The sequence below is a fragment of the Elephantulus edwardii genome, unplaced genomic scaffold, assembly GCF_000299155.1.
Source record: "Elephantulus edwardii isolate Elephantulus edwardi_28Jun2011 unplaced genomic scaffold, EleEdw1.0 scaffold00216, whole genome shotgun sequence".
Lineage (NCBI taxonomy): Eukaryota > Metazoa > Chordata > Mammalia > Macroscelidea > Macroscelididae > Elephantulus > Elephantulus edwardii.
Window position 1 is genome coordinate 1,752,116 of NW_006399966.1, and position 12,125 is coordinate 1,764,240.

General features: G+C 42.0%; 1 protein-coding gene across 1 annotated transcript in view; it reads left to right on the plus strand.

Annotated features, from left to right (window-relative positions):
- Positions 1–1,856: 1,856 nt before the first annotated feature.
- The window catches only part of KANSL1 (KAT8 regulatory NSL complex subunit 1), a 192,140-nt gene continuing 181,871 nt past the window's right edge, over positions 1,857–12,125 (plus strand). The window contains exon 1 of the mRNA XM_006897809.1: positions 1,857–1,990. The gene's annotated coding sequence lies outside the window, so the exon portion shown is untranslated. The remainder of the gene's footprint in view (positions 1,991–12,125) is intronic.

Sequence of the window (12,125 nt, forward strand, 5' to 3'; positions counted from 1 at the left end):
GGAAGCCCAGCTAAGATTCTCTTAGCTGATTCCACCCAACTCAGGCCCCTGCCAGGGCCCCTAGTCCAAACGCTTCTCGTTTCCAAGCGCCGAGGGAGAGACAGAGACAGAGAGATAACCCAGAGACAGAGACGCCGAGGCACCAGCATCCCTCTCCCCCTTCCGTCCAGCCCTATCGTTCTGACGGACACTCGCTACCAGCCATTGGTGTTCACGATGTGCCCCGGAAGGGCCAATGAGAGATGGAGGAGGGCGGAAGATTCCCCGCCCCCACTTCTAGGCTTGGTTGAGCCGTGCAGGTAGGTCCGGGGCTGGGGGAGCTGCTGTTGGCACTGGTGCCCTGGGGGTGGGGGCACGAGTGGGTAGGGGTGATGGTGGGGAAAGGGAAGAGGCTTCTACCCGGAGAGCCTGAGGGGGCGGCCGGGCTGGGAGGCGGGGAGCTGAGGGGCCCGGGAAGCGGGCGCCGCCGAGGGCCCTGGAAGCGGCTGGGCTTGGGGGAGTGGGAACGCGTGTGTGTGTGTGTGGCACAGGGACCCCCGCGCTGCGCCCACCCTCGGGACTGGGCCGCAAGTGGCTGGCCGAGTGGCACGGGGCCTAGCTGTCCGAGGAACAGGCTGGAGCGGGGGCCAGGGGCGCCGAGCGGAGCCCTGGGCGCCAGGCCGAGCCGAGGTGGGACGGACCGACGCGGAGAGGAAGGGAAGCTGCATCCCGCGGGCCGCCCCTCCAGGAGCGAGCTGGAGCAACCATCGGCGGCGCCCCCCGCCCTGAGCCCACTTCTCCCTTTGACCCCCACCCCAACAATGAGAATGGGGCAGGAGTCGCTCTACAGAAGGGACGTGTCGAGGGGGGAGGATTGGTTTGGGACAAGGGTCCAAGGTGGGGGAGGGGTGCTGGCTCTCCCCTTTCTTTCCCCTTCTGGCTTTGGAGGGGCGTATGAAACCAGCCCGAGACGGGTCAAGAGTCAAGCTCCATAAGCTCTGTCCACCCCCTCCCCCTAAGGAAAATCCATGAGCGGTAAGAAAAGTGATGCCAAGTCTTCAAATCCAGAGTGACAAAACGCCTACCAAGAACAAATCCACTCCAGAGGTTCTTATTTGAAAATGAGGATACTTAACTTTTTTGTTATTCAAAATTGATTTTTAAAGAGGTGTCATTTTTGTCCCTACTCGGGCAAGCCACCATTTTAAGGGAAGCAGTAACTGGTTAAGCTGGAATTCCGTTCAGGCCTAAGACACGAACCAGGGCTCTTGAGAGGTCATTTAGTCCAGCCTCTGCTTTCAGGCAAATTTCCAGGCCTTCCATCCCCTAAGTGAGAGGGTTTGGTTGGTTTGTAAAGATTCTAGGCAAGAAGGTCTTTTTTTCCCCTTCAGTTTTTGAGTGCTTTGGTCCAGAAGAGATTTTATTTTTCAGTAGTGTCAGCTCTGAAACCTAATTTAAGTCTGATAAAACTTAGTACAATCAGAAAGATTAGCGATGGTTAACTCACTAAATAAAATTAAGAATTTGATTTAAGGAACTAAAAAACAATCCCCAAAACACTGACCAATTAGTCTTTCAATGGTATAAAGTACCTTGGATAATAATTTTTCTCTCTGGGATTTTCATTTTCTAATTTTTGATAACAGCAACAGAAGAAGATTAGTTTTTAAAAATTCTTATCTAGGATGTGTTCATGTGTGTATATACAGACAGAGATACAGTTTGCCCTTTTCTGAAAGGAGCCTTGTATTTTGATATCTTTTGAGGATAGTGAGACAGATCGTGCTTAAAATCTTTGCACTGAGTTCTGAAAGTACTTTGGTTTTTCTTGAGTAATTTTTTTCAGTCTAAATGGAAGTTTTCTTCTCTTTTAGGTAACCTTCAAACAAAATTTTTCTACCTGCTCATACGTTGTGACTTGGGGGAATTTTGAAGACTCCCTTCTTGTTCATTTCTGAGCATTGTCTAAACTATTCTTGACACTATGAATGCTGTTTGGATGCCTCTTAAGGTAAGACATGTTTGTTGGGTTTTTTTATTAATGGCCTCATTTTGTGCGTCTTTATGTAAGATTGAGATCATTCTCCAGTTTTCAGCACAATCTCCGTTTTTGATACTCCTCACCTCCCAAAATGATTATTGCATTTACTTCCTAGGAACCAATTGGTTACTCCTGATTTTGTATTGCTACTCTTTTTTTTGGGGTGTTCAAATGTAAAGAGAGTTCTCAGATTAACTTCCATCATCATGATTTGTTCAGTTTCCACTTAAATTTTTAACAACCCATACAGTTGTAAAGTTCTACTCCTATCCCAGTAAGATGGTTTGGCAATGCAGACCTCAAGGTCCACTTTGAAATAGGTACTTGAGAGTCATAGGTACTAGGGTGTGTCCCACTCTTGCAAATCAGTAGCTGATTCATGTGTTACAAAAGATGTGTCATTAACCATTTGTTTATTCTGAAACTTCATGTCAGAATATTCTTAGACTTTTTGGTCTATTTGACCAGCTCTGTTGGTGCTTCTGTGTCCTTCTAGTTTTGTGTATGAGATTTTATGCATTTTTTTCCCCCCTTACCATGTAGCATTGTGTGCCAGGTTTCATCTCCTGGGGTAAATGCTCTTTGGACGCTGTGGACGGAATGAGCTTTAGAACAAAAAAGCTCTCATTGGCAATTTATTTTTTCTTCTTTCCATCCTTTGTGCGAAGATGACCTCAAGTACTCTGTTAGGGCTAAGCAGAGGACAGAGCTTAAGGAAGGACAGAGAAAGATAAGGAATGAAGGAAGCCCTCCTGCAGATGGGGCAGGTAGCTTTCCCTGGGGTTTGGTGCTGGCATAGTTAGAAGAATTGAGTAGCTGTCCTCTGTGGAATTCCAGGTCTATGCAGTAGGGAAATCAGAGGCTAAGAGAGTTGCTGTAACCGAAATACCTCGACTTACGGGAAATCTTTAGGTAAATTTTCATCTTCATTTATGTTCCTGCTGCTTCTGTTGGTTAATGAGCGAGTTGCTTATATTGGTGAGAATAAAGCCAATTTGACAGATTTTGTAGCCATTTTCCCTGTAGAGTTGGAGAGCTTGTGTGGGTAGCCCACCTAGGAATCCTGAACCATAGGAACTGGAGGATCTTATATACAAGGATATTTCTCTTAGGCACAGGCTAGAGCAGTGTTTAGGGCTGTTGTACATAGGGTCGCTATAAGTCGTAGGCAACTCGACGGCACATAACAACAACAACTACTTGCTTTTGTGCCGGTACCTGATGGGCTCCATCCGTACTCTTTGGGATACAGATGAGTATACCAACAGGTTCTAAGAAACAAACCACCGCTTGCAAGCCAGTTCTGACTCAGAACAACCCTGTAGGGACAGAGTACCTTTCCAGGGTTTTCAGTCTTTACAAAAACACTGCTACATCTTTCTCCTGGTGGGTTTGAACAGCTAGCCTTTCAGTTAGCAGTTGATTGCACCATCAAAGTTCCTAACAAGTTCCCTAAAACGTAAAGAAATTGGGATTGTATATGGAATTTAATTTTAGTCACTTTGGTCTTCATACATTAAGTATACATTTGCCTACTTCTTAAAAAATGCATGTGACGTTTGAGATTATATGTCTGAATCTCCCGGAATTTGGAGTAGTATAATTATTGCTCAAGTTATACCAGGAGTAGAAATACAAAATGTAAATCAATGCTTCCTAATGTGTGAATTACCACCTGTTAACTACTTAAGAATGTAGGTATGTGACTGCTTTAATTCATGTTTGTTTTATACCTGCCTTTTGATCAGTGGAAAACATCTGAGTTTAAAGAAATACTTTCTAATATTTCCCTCCTGTATTTATTACTTAAAAAAAAAGACCAAACAGCTAGAAGAATTGCAGTATATTATCAATGCTTATTTTGGAAAAGTGGAAGAGAGTAACATTACTTTTGCAAGCTGAAAGATAAAGGGAGAGAAGGGGAATTTTATTCTTTCTTTCAGTTGTAAATACTGTTAAAACATTCCTGAGATGTATTTTCAGATTGGAGTTACTTGTTTTTTAAATGAAAAGAAATGATAGATTAATTAAAGTGCATACTTTGGAGCCAGAATGCTCAGTTTCTGTAGTTCTTTGTTTTTGGTGATCTTATTTCAAGAAGAACTTTATGGTTCTGTCAGACATTACTCAAACGTTAGACCAGAATATATAAAATAGTGCCTATGCTCCCCTTCGTCCTAAACCAAAGCACCAAAGGAAACATCAATACTAAGCAAAAATACCAAGGGGAAAATGACTCCAAGCCGCTTACTCCTCAGTTAAGGTACTCTTGTGAATAAGTACCCAAGGAAATGGTTATTCTTTTCTCTCTGTGTAATGAGTCTGTAGTTTTTTTTAAAAATGCCTGAATATTGGCAGTCACGAGTAAGTAAGATCAACAGTGCTTCCAACTGTGATTTTCAGCTTTCAGGCATGAATGGAGTGGAGGGCTGACGATGGGGTTGGGGAGAAGCAGAGAATGGTGCATGGTCGAGGATGTGGTCTCATGCTGCTGAGGTTGATGCTGGCCACCTTCTGTGCTGGAGTGAACGATGATGAAAGGGATCAAAATGATTTCTGATGATTTACTTAATTCTTTTTGGCAAACAAATTAATTGCACAAATTCTTCCAGTTGAAATTTTTACAATTTATTGACAACAATTGCATTCATCAGCTCTGCAACCCTGCATTTAGTCAGTCAGAATCTGATATACCACTACATTCCCTTTTCCCTTTCCTTCCTGGGTATCCACTGATACAAATTTTTGGTCTGTACTAATGAAAAGTGTATTCATGATGAAAACAAGTCAGAAGTATTCTTGACAGATTAAAACATTATGTAATTGTTATGTACAGTTGGAGTCAGAACTGACCCATAGCTGACCCTCCAGCGGGTTTCTTCAGGCAGTAAATTGCATGGGAGGAGATTGCCCATCTTTCTCCTGGGGAGCAGCTAGTGGATTCGAACCATATGCCTAAGACATATTCATATATCTTCAAGCTGTATTGTTATTAGTTGCTGTTGAATCCATTATGGTGCATGATGATGCATGAACAACGAATCTGAACCTTGCCCTATACTGCATTATCTTCACAGTCTCTCTAAGCTAAGCTATTACGTGTAAAGTATGATATGAACAGTATGGATGATACTGGCTTGGGGTTTTTTTTGAGGGTGTGTGTGTGTGTTTAAAAAAACAGTTTTTGTTTTTTGGTGTTAATGCATTAGGAAAAAGAAATCCTAAAACCCCTCTGCCCTTGTAAAAATAACATGAAAATGGTAACATGGATTGCCCATGAAGTCTAGAGCCTAGGCAGGTTCTAGACAGGACAAGATGGGAAGGAGATTTGCCACTGTATTTTGTCTTTTTCAATATCTTGTGCTGTTTGTTGTCAAATGATTCTTCAAAAAGTTACCAAACTTAAAAAGGTAATATAATGCAATTTGAAAATGACATCTCAGTTCTTACCCTTTTCATCTATGTCTGAAAGGGACACATAATCAAAGGGACCCAGCATCTAGGAGCCATGTCCTCTTGGAATCGTGAACATTTTTTAATTTTATAGCTGTGTATTGCTAGTATGGAACTGCAAACCCAAGCATTTTCACATTTCACTTGCTCTTTCCTTCAAGCTGGGAACTCTGAACGCTATTGCGTTCTTATTGTGTAATCCTGAATTTCCAAGATTCAGGATTCTCTTTTGCATTGGAAGCAGTCATACTTCAGAGGATTATTGTGTGAACTCTTTATCTGTTAAGAACATAGTGAGCTATTACTGTTAGTAATTACTACTAATAATTGTTTCCCATCACACCATAATGCATGCTCTAGCTGTGTGATGTCCTCAGCAACATCCTTAATCATGTAGAGTTTTGGTTTCCCCATGCATTTAAAGAGTGTAGTTATAGTACTTAGCTCCTAGGGTAGAACTATGGAAGGATTAAATGCCTTTGTTGATAGAAAGGGTGTAGAGTGTTCCCAGAAAGAAGTATGTATCCGATAAACATGTGCTACTGATTTTATTCTTAGACCCTTTAACTTTCCATTTGAGCCCCAGACTTAGATCACTCATCATGCCATTGCATGAGTGACTTGAGTGACTTGCAATACCTGTACATAGAAAAATGAAAATTTAGGTGCAAATTTATAGTGCAAATTGAAGAGTTAGGTTATTTCTTTAGGCTTCATGGACATTTTATATAGGTTTGTCATCTTTGAAATGCTGTTATGTGCCATTGAGTTGACTACTACTCATAGTGACCCTCTGAACCCTGCCCACTCCTGCACCAATTTCACTGTCTCTGATACACTTACCTCCATTACCCCAGTCACTGTCTCAGTCCATCTCATAAAAGGTGGTCCTCTCCTGCACTGACCCTCCACCCTTCCAAATATGATGTCCTTTCCAGGGACTGTTCCCTGCTGGCAACATGCCCAAAGTATGTGAGATGGAGCTTCACAGTTCTTGCCTCTGAGGAGCAATATGGTTTTTTCCTCTCCAGGACAAGTATGTTTATTCTCTTGGCAGCCAATGGTATGCTAAGTACTCTTTTCCAGCACCACAACACAAGGGATCCATTCTTCTTTTTAATTATTTTATTATTGTGTGTGTGTGTGTACCATCAAATCGGATCTGACTGGTACAGGAGGAGATTGTCCCTCCTTTCCCGGCAGAGCATCTGGTATATTTGAACCATGTGCCTCTGGGATTGCAGTGCAGCTTCTTGCCACTAGGCCACCAGAGCTCCCCTTAGATTTTTTTTTCAGCTTTAAAGTTTTAATTTTATTTAATGATTTATTTATTCTCGAGCCATAAGTTTTTGTTTCTTCAGTCTTTTCTGGGAGATCTTTTTCTTCTGGGCAACCTCCTCTTCTGGTTTAGGAACAATCTGTTCCTTTTCAGTAAGGATTATCTCAATATGGCAGGGGGAGCTCATGTAGGGGTTAATCCGACCATGAGCTCTCTATGTGTGGGGGTGCATCTTGGGAGCTTTGTTCACCTGGATATGCTCAATGACCAGAGAATCAACATCTAAACCCTTAAGTTCAGCATTACTTTCAGCATTTTTAAGCATATGCAGCAAAAACTCGGCACTCTTTTTGGGCCACCGACCCTGTGTCCAACCCCACTGTTTGGCCTGGGCACATCTACCAACTCCACCGTTGTATCGTCGGAAGGGCACACACTGCTTGTGCAAAGTCACATCTTTCAGATACTTGGTGGCTTTCCGGATATGCATACCCTTGATTTGCATGATTTTGTGGGGTTTTCCGGGTCAAGCGAGTAGCGAACCATGTTGGCCGATTACCTGAAGCCGCTCACAGGAAAAGTAGAATTTTTTTAATTGAGATTTTAATGAACATTTCTAGAGAACCTGGATTTCAATTCACTCATTGTTGCACATTTTCCTCCCTTTCTCCCTGTTGTCCCGAAATTTGCTTTTCTCTTTGGGGAAAAAAATCTTCTATTGTTATACAGGTCACCCCCACCCCCACCCGCCAGTCCACTTTATTATGCAGCTTTTATTCTGGACTCATGTCATGCCAATAATACTTAATCATTTATTTCTTTTAGACAGTTCTTTCCTTCATGTATTTAAATGCAGTGTTCATTATTTATCCTCTCTTTTAGTTTTCCCCCAACTCCCATGCCAGTTCTGTTTATAACAGTGGCATTATATAGCATTTGTCCTTTTTTCATTGAGATATTTCACTCAGCATAATGTCCTCCATGGTCACCCATTTTGTGTAATATTTTATGAGTTCTTTGTTTTTCAGTGCTGCTTTATCTGTTCCTTTGTTGATGGGCACTTGGGTTGCTTCCATCTCTTTGCTGTTGTGAACAATGCAGCAATAAACATGAGCGTTCATGAGAATCTTTGTTTTTTTTTTTAAAAAAAAATTTTATTTTTATTATTTGTGTGTGTGTGTACCATCAAATCAGATTTGACTGGTACAGGAGGAGATTGCTCCTCCTTCTCCAGCAGAGCATCTAGTGGATTTGAACTGCACGCCTCTGGGATTGCAGTGCAACTTCTTGCCACTAGGCCACCAGTTGCTCCCCGAATCTTTGTTTTCTTGATGCTGAACTTCAATCCATATTGAAGACTGGTCTTTGACCTTGTGGAGCACATGCTTCAGGTCCTCCTCATTTTTTGGCAAGCAGGGTTGTGTCATTTGCGTAACACAGGTTGTTGATGAGTCTTCCTTCAATCCTGATGCCATATTTCTCCTCATAAAGACCAGCCTCCACAATGATCTGTTCAGCATATGGATTGAAAAGGAATGGAGAAAAGGATGCATCTCTGATTCATTCCTTTTTTTCTTTTGAACCATGCAGTGCTTCCTTGCTCTGTTCTCATGACTGCTTCCTGATCTGAGTATAGGTTTTGCATGAGCACAATCAAGTGTTCTGGGATTCCCATTCTTCTCAAGGTTAGCCACACTTTGTTGTGATCCACATAGCCAAATGCTTTTGCATCATCAGTAAAACATAAAATAGACATTCTTCTGGATCTGACTTATCCCTAGTGCTTCTGTGAACTCTTTGTATTTCTGGTAGTTCTCTGTCAATAAATTGTTCCAGTTGTTTACATATATTTGAAATTTAGAAGATAAAGTTGTTTAAACATTTTTAGTTACCATTGTCAAGATCTGATTTGAGAGATGAAGGTTAAGTTAAAAAGTGATCCAACAGAGTGGAAATTATCAACCATTATTACTAATATCACATACAAGCAAAATCTTGTATTATCCAAGATTATCCAAAAACGACTAGAACAACTTTATGTATAATTGTTGTTACTGTGTACCAGCTGACTCATAGCTGACCTTCCAGCTGGTTTTCAGAGGCAGTTCACAGCATGGGAAGAGATTGCACAACCTTATTCCGAGGAACAGTTGATGGATTGGAACTGCTCATGTGAAAGCTCTATCTATACTAATATGAAATCTGTATCTAGACCAAGAAGCTGTTGTCTGAATGCAGCAAAGGAACACTTCATACTTTAAAATCAAGAAGGGTGTGCATTAGGGATATATCCTTTCTCTATATCTCTATATCAGTCTGTATGTGGGACAAATTATTTGTGAAGTCAGACTCTATGAACAAGAATTGGAGGAACACTCATTAACAACCTGCTTAATATAGATGACACAACCTTGTTTGTTGAAAGTGAGGAAACGTTGCTGCAGAAGAGCAAAGATTATAACTTTCAATATGGATTACATCTCAACAGCAAGAAAACAAAAGTCTTCACCAAAATAATAGTTGGAGAAAGGATTGAAGTTGTTAGTGATTTCATCTTTCTTCAATCCGTTATTAACACCCATGGTACCAGCAGTCAGGGATGAGTAGATGTATTTCATTGGCCAAATCTGTTGTCAGGTTTCTCTGCAAAATATTGAAGAACAGTGGTGTTAATCTGAAGATTAATGTGCCTCTGATTCAGGCCAAGGTCTTTTCATTCACTTACTATTCATCTGATAACGGAGCAGTAACTAAGGATAGAAAAAGGGTTGATGCCTTTGAGTTGTGGTATTGGAGAAGAGTACAGAATATCTCATGAACTTCCAAAAGAACAAGCAGGTATGTCTTGGAAAAAGTGCAGCCAGAGTGCTTCTTGGAGGCAAAGATGGCAAAGCTTTGACTCTCATACTTTGGACTTAGTGCTAGGAGAAGCTATTCCTTAGAAAGGGGCTTCTTGCTTGGAAAGGTAGAGGATCAGTGAAGGAGAGAAAGACCCCAACAAGATGGATTGACACAGTCACTGCAGCAGTGGACTCGAGTGTGCCCTAGATGATGAGAATGGCACAGGATAGGACAGGGTTCAGATTTGTTGTTCACAGGGTTGTTGTGAGTCATACTGGACTTGATGGTACCTAACGACCACCACCTTTGGGTTGATGGCACAACTCCTGACCTGCTAGGTCACCAGAAAGCCCTATGTTTAATTAAATGCCATGTATAAAGAAGTTGGCATGGATATCACTCAGAGTTTTGCATCTGACTGTCATTTTTGGGGGTAGACGTGGACCACTCCAGAAAAAGACCTAGAGCAGGTATCCCTAAGTAGTCTCTCCTAAGTACTTTGTGTTCTTTGTTATCACCTATTTCTCAATCTCCCACCTTAGTATTAGGCTGTTACTGTTTCTGTTCCAATCTTCCTTCTATTTTAACCCATTCTTTTGGTGGTAAGCTATAGTACCGGGCATATCCAGGCCTGGGCTAGGAGGCTGAGGAGTCCTGGTGGTGCTTTGGCTAAGTGTTTAACAGTCAACTGAAAGTCAGTGGTTTGGACTGACCAGCTTTCTTCTTTCTGAGAAGAAAGTTGCAGCAAAACTGCTTCCAGTGTATAAACTATTCACCGGAGTAAAAAGACCTTAGTGATGACTAAAGGAATTTGTCTAATGCCAAATGATGTGTCTTTGCATGTTTGCACTTCATAGAAGGAAGGGTCCATGGCTTTCATCAGACTTTTACTTTCTTCCAGGATTACAGCTTTTGATAAAACCAGCTAATCACTAAACACTGCTGTCAAATTGATTCTGACACTTGATGTGAACATCTTTCTCCCTTTTGGAGTAACTGGTTGGTTTAAACTGTTGACTTTGAGGTTAACAGCCATGGGTTTTACCAACTTTTTTTGCTACTTAACCTTCACCAGGGCTTTTTATCGATAAACTGCTATTATGCAGTGGCTTCGTCTGTTGTCAGCAGTGGCCAGTTCCCAAACTCCTGTTCCGATTTCTCTGTCTTGTTGGTGACTGGACTGGGAGGAGGACTGTGACTGGGCCAGGCTGCCCTTAGCAGCAGTGCACAGGTGATAGTAGCAGAGAGTGGGCCTGGGCTCAGGTACCAGGAAGGTAACCAGTTGGCTCTTTTGCTCCAGGGAATGAAGGATGTAGCCATGATAATTCTGGAAGATCAGAGATTATATTCAGATCCATGATTTGGAGAAACTGAAAAAAAGAAAAACTTTTGAAAAAAAATGATTGTTTTTCAGTTTTGAATAGTCTAGTGCTTTTCATTTTTTTTTAAATTTTTTTTTTCTGAGAACTGTCTTTTCCTGAAATGTTGTGCTTTGGTTACAGCAAACTCAACACTGACCAAGAAAAATTGTCACTCTGGGCTCTTTTTTTGACCCCAGCAGCTATGAGGAAACAGCTGAAGCTTCTGCTTTTCATTTTTAATAGATTCCCTCCCCCCCATCTTAAAGATAATCTCAAAAGATTTTTACAGCCTAGATCATGATGCTGGTGGTAGTTGTCCCTTCTGGGCTCTTGTCTTCATTTTGGAGAGGTCTAGGGATTCAGAACATGAATGCTGGAACCAGATTCCAGGATTCAAATTGCAGCTGTGCCACTTGAGAAGACATGTAACCTCCTCATGCCTCAGCTTCTCATCTGTAAAATGGGGGGAGTTTACACTTACTTCTTAGGCGCTCTGGAGGCTTAGTGGTAAGCAGCTGTACTGCCAACCCAAAGCTACATGGTTCTAATCCACTAGCTGTTCCGTGGGAGAAAGATAGTCTTCTCCTGTGCTATTTATAGATCCTGCATATTTGCTGGAGGGTTCATTATGAGCTGGTTCCAACTCAGTAATACATAACAACAACACAGCACTTATCTCATAGGGCTTTTGTGAGGAGGAAATGCCTTAACAGTGTAAAGGAGGTAGAAGACTCCCTGACAAGCAGCATTGTGATGCAGGTCTTCTTTACCCCTTCCTTCTCTACCCTTGAAAGGGTTTCCCCTCCTTCCGTAGGCTTTCCTCTCACCCTATGCAGCTGCTGGGGACCTCACTTACCTTTGTGCTTCTCTGGGCATCCATATGCCCATGATTTCTGAGTGTGTGTTTTCCAGCTCTGAATGATTTCCCTATCACCAGTCCCATAAATGCCGCTGTCTCCTGGACATCACCACATGGATATCCTGTGGGCATTTCAAAATTATGTCATCATCTATCTCCTAAACCCAAAGTCCTCCTATTTTTTTTTTTTAATTTTTTAAAAATAATTTTAATGGGGGAGCTCTGGTGGCCTAGTGGCAAGAAGCTGCACTGCAATCCCAGAGGAACACGGTTCAAATCCACCAGATGCTCTGCCGGAGAAGGAGGCGCAAT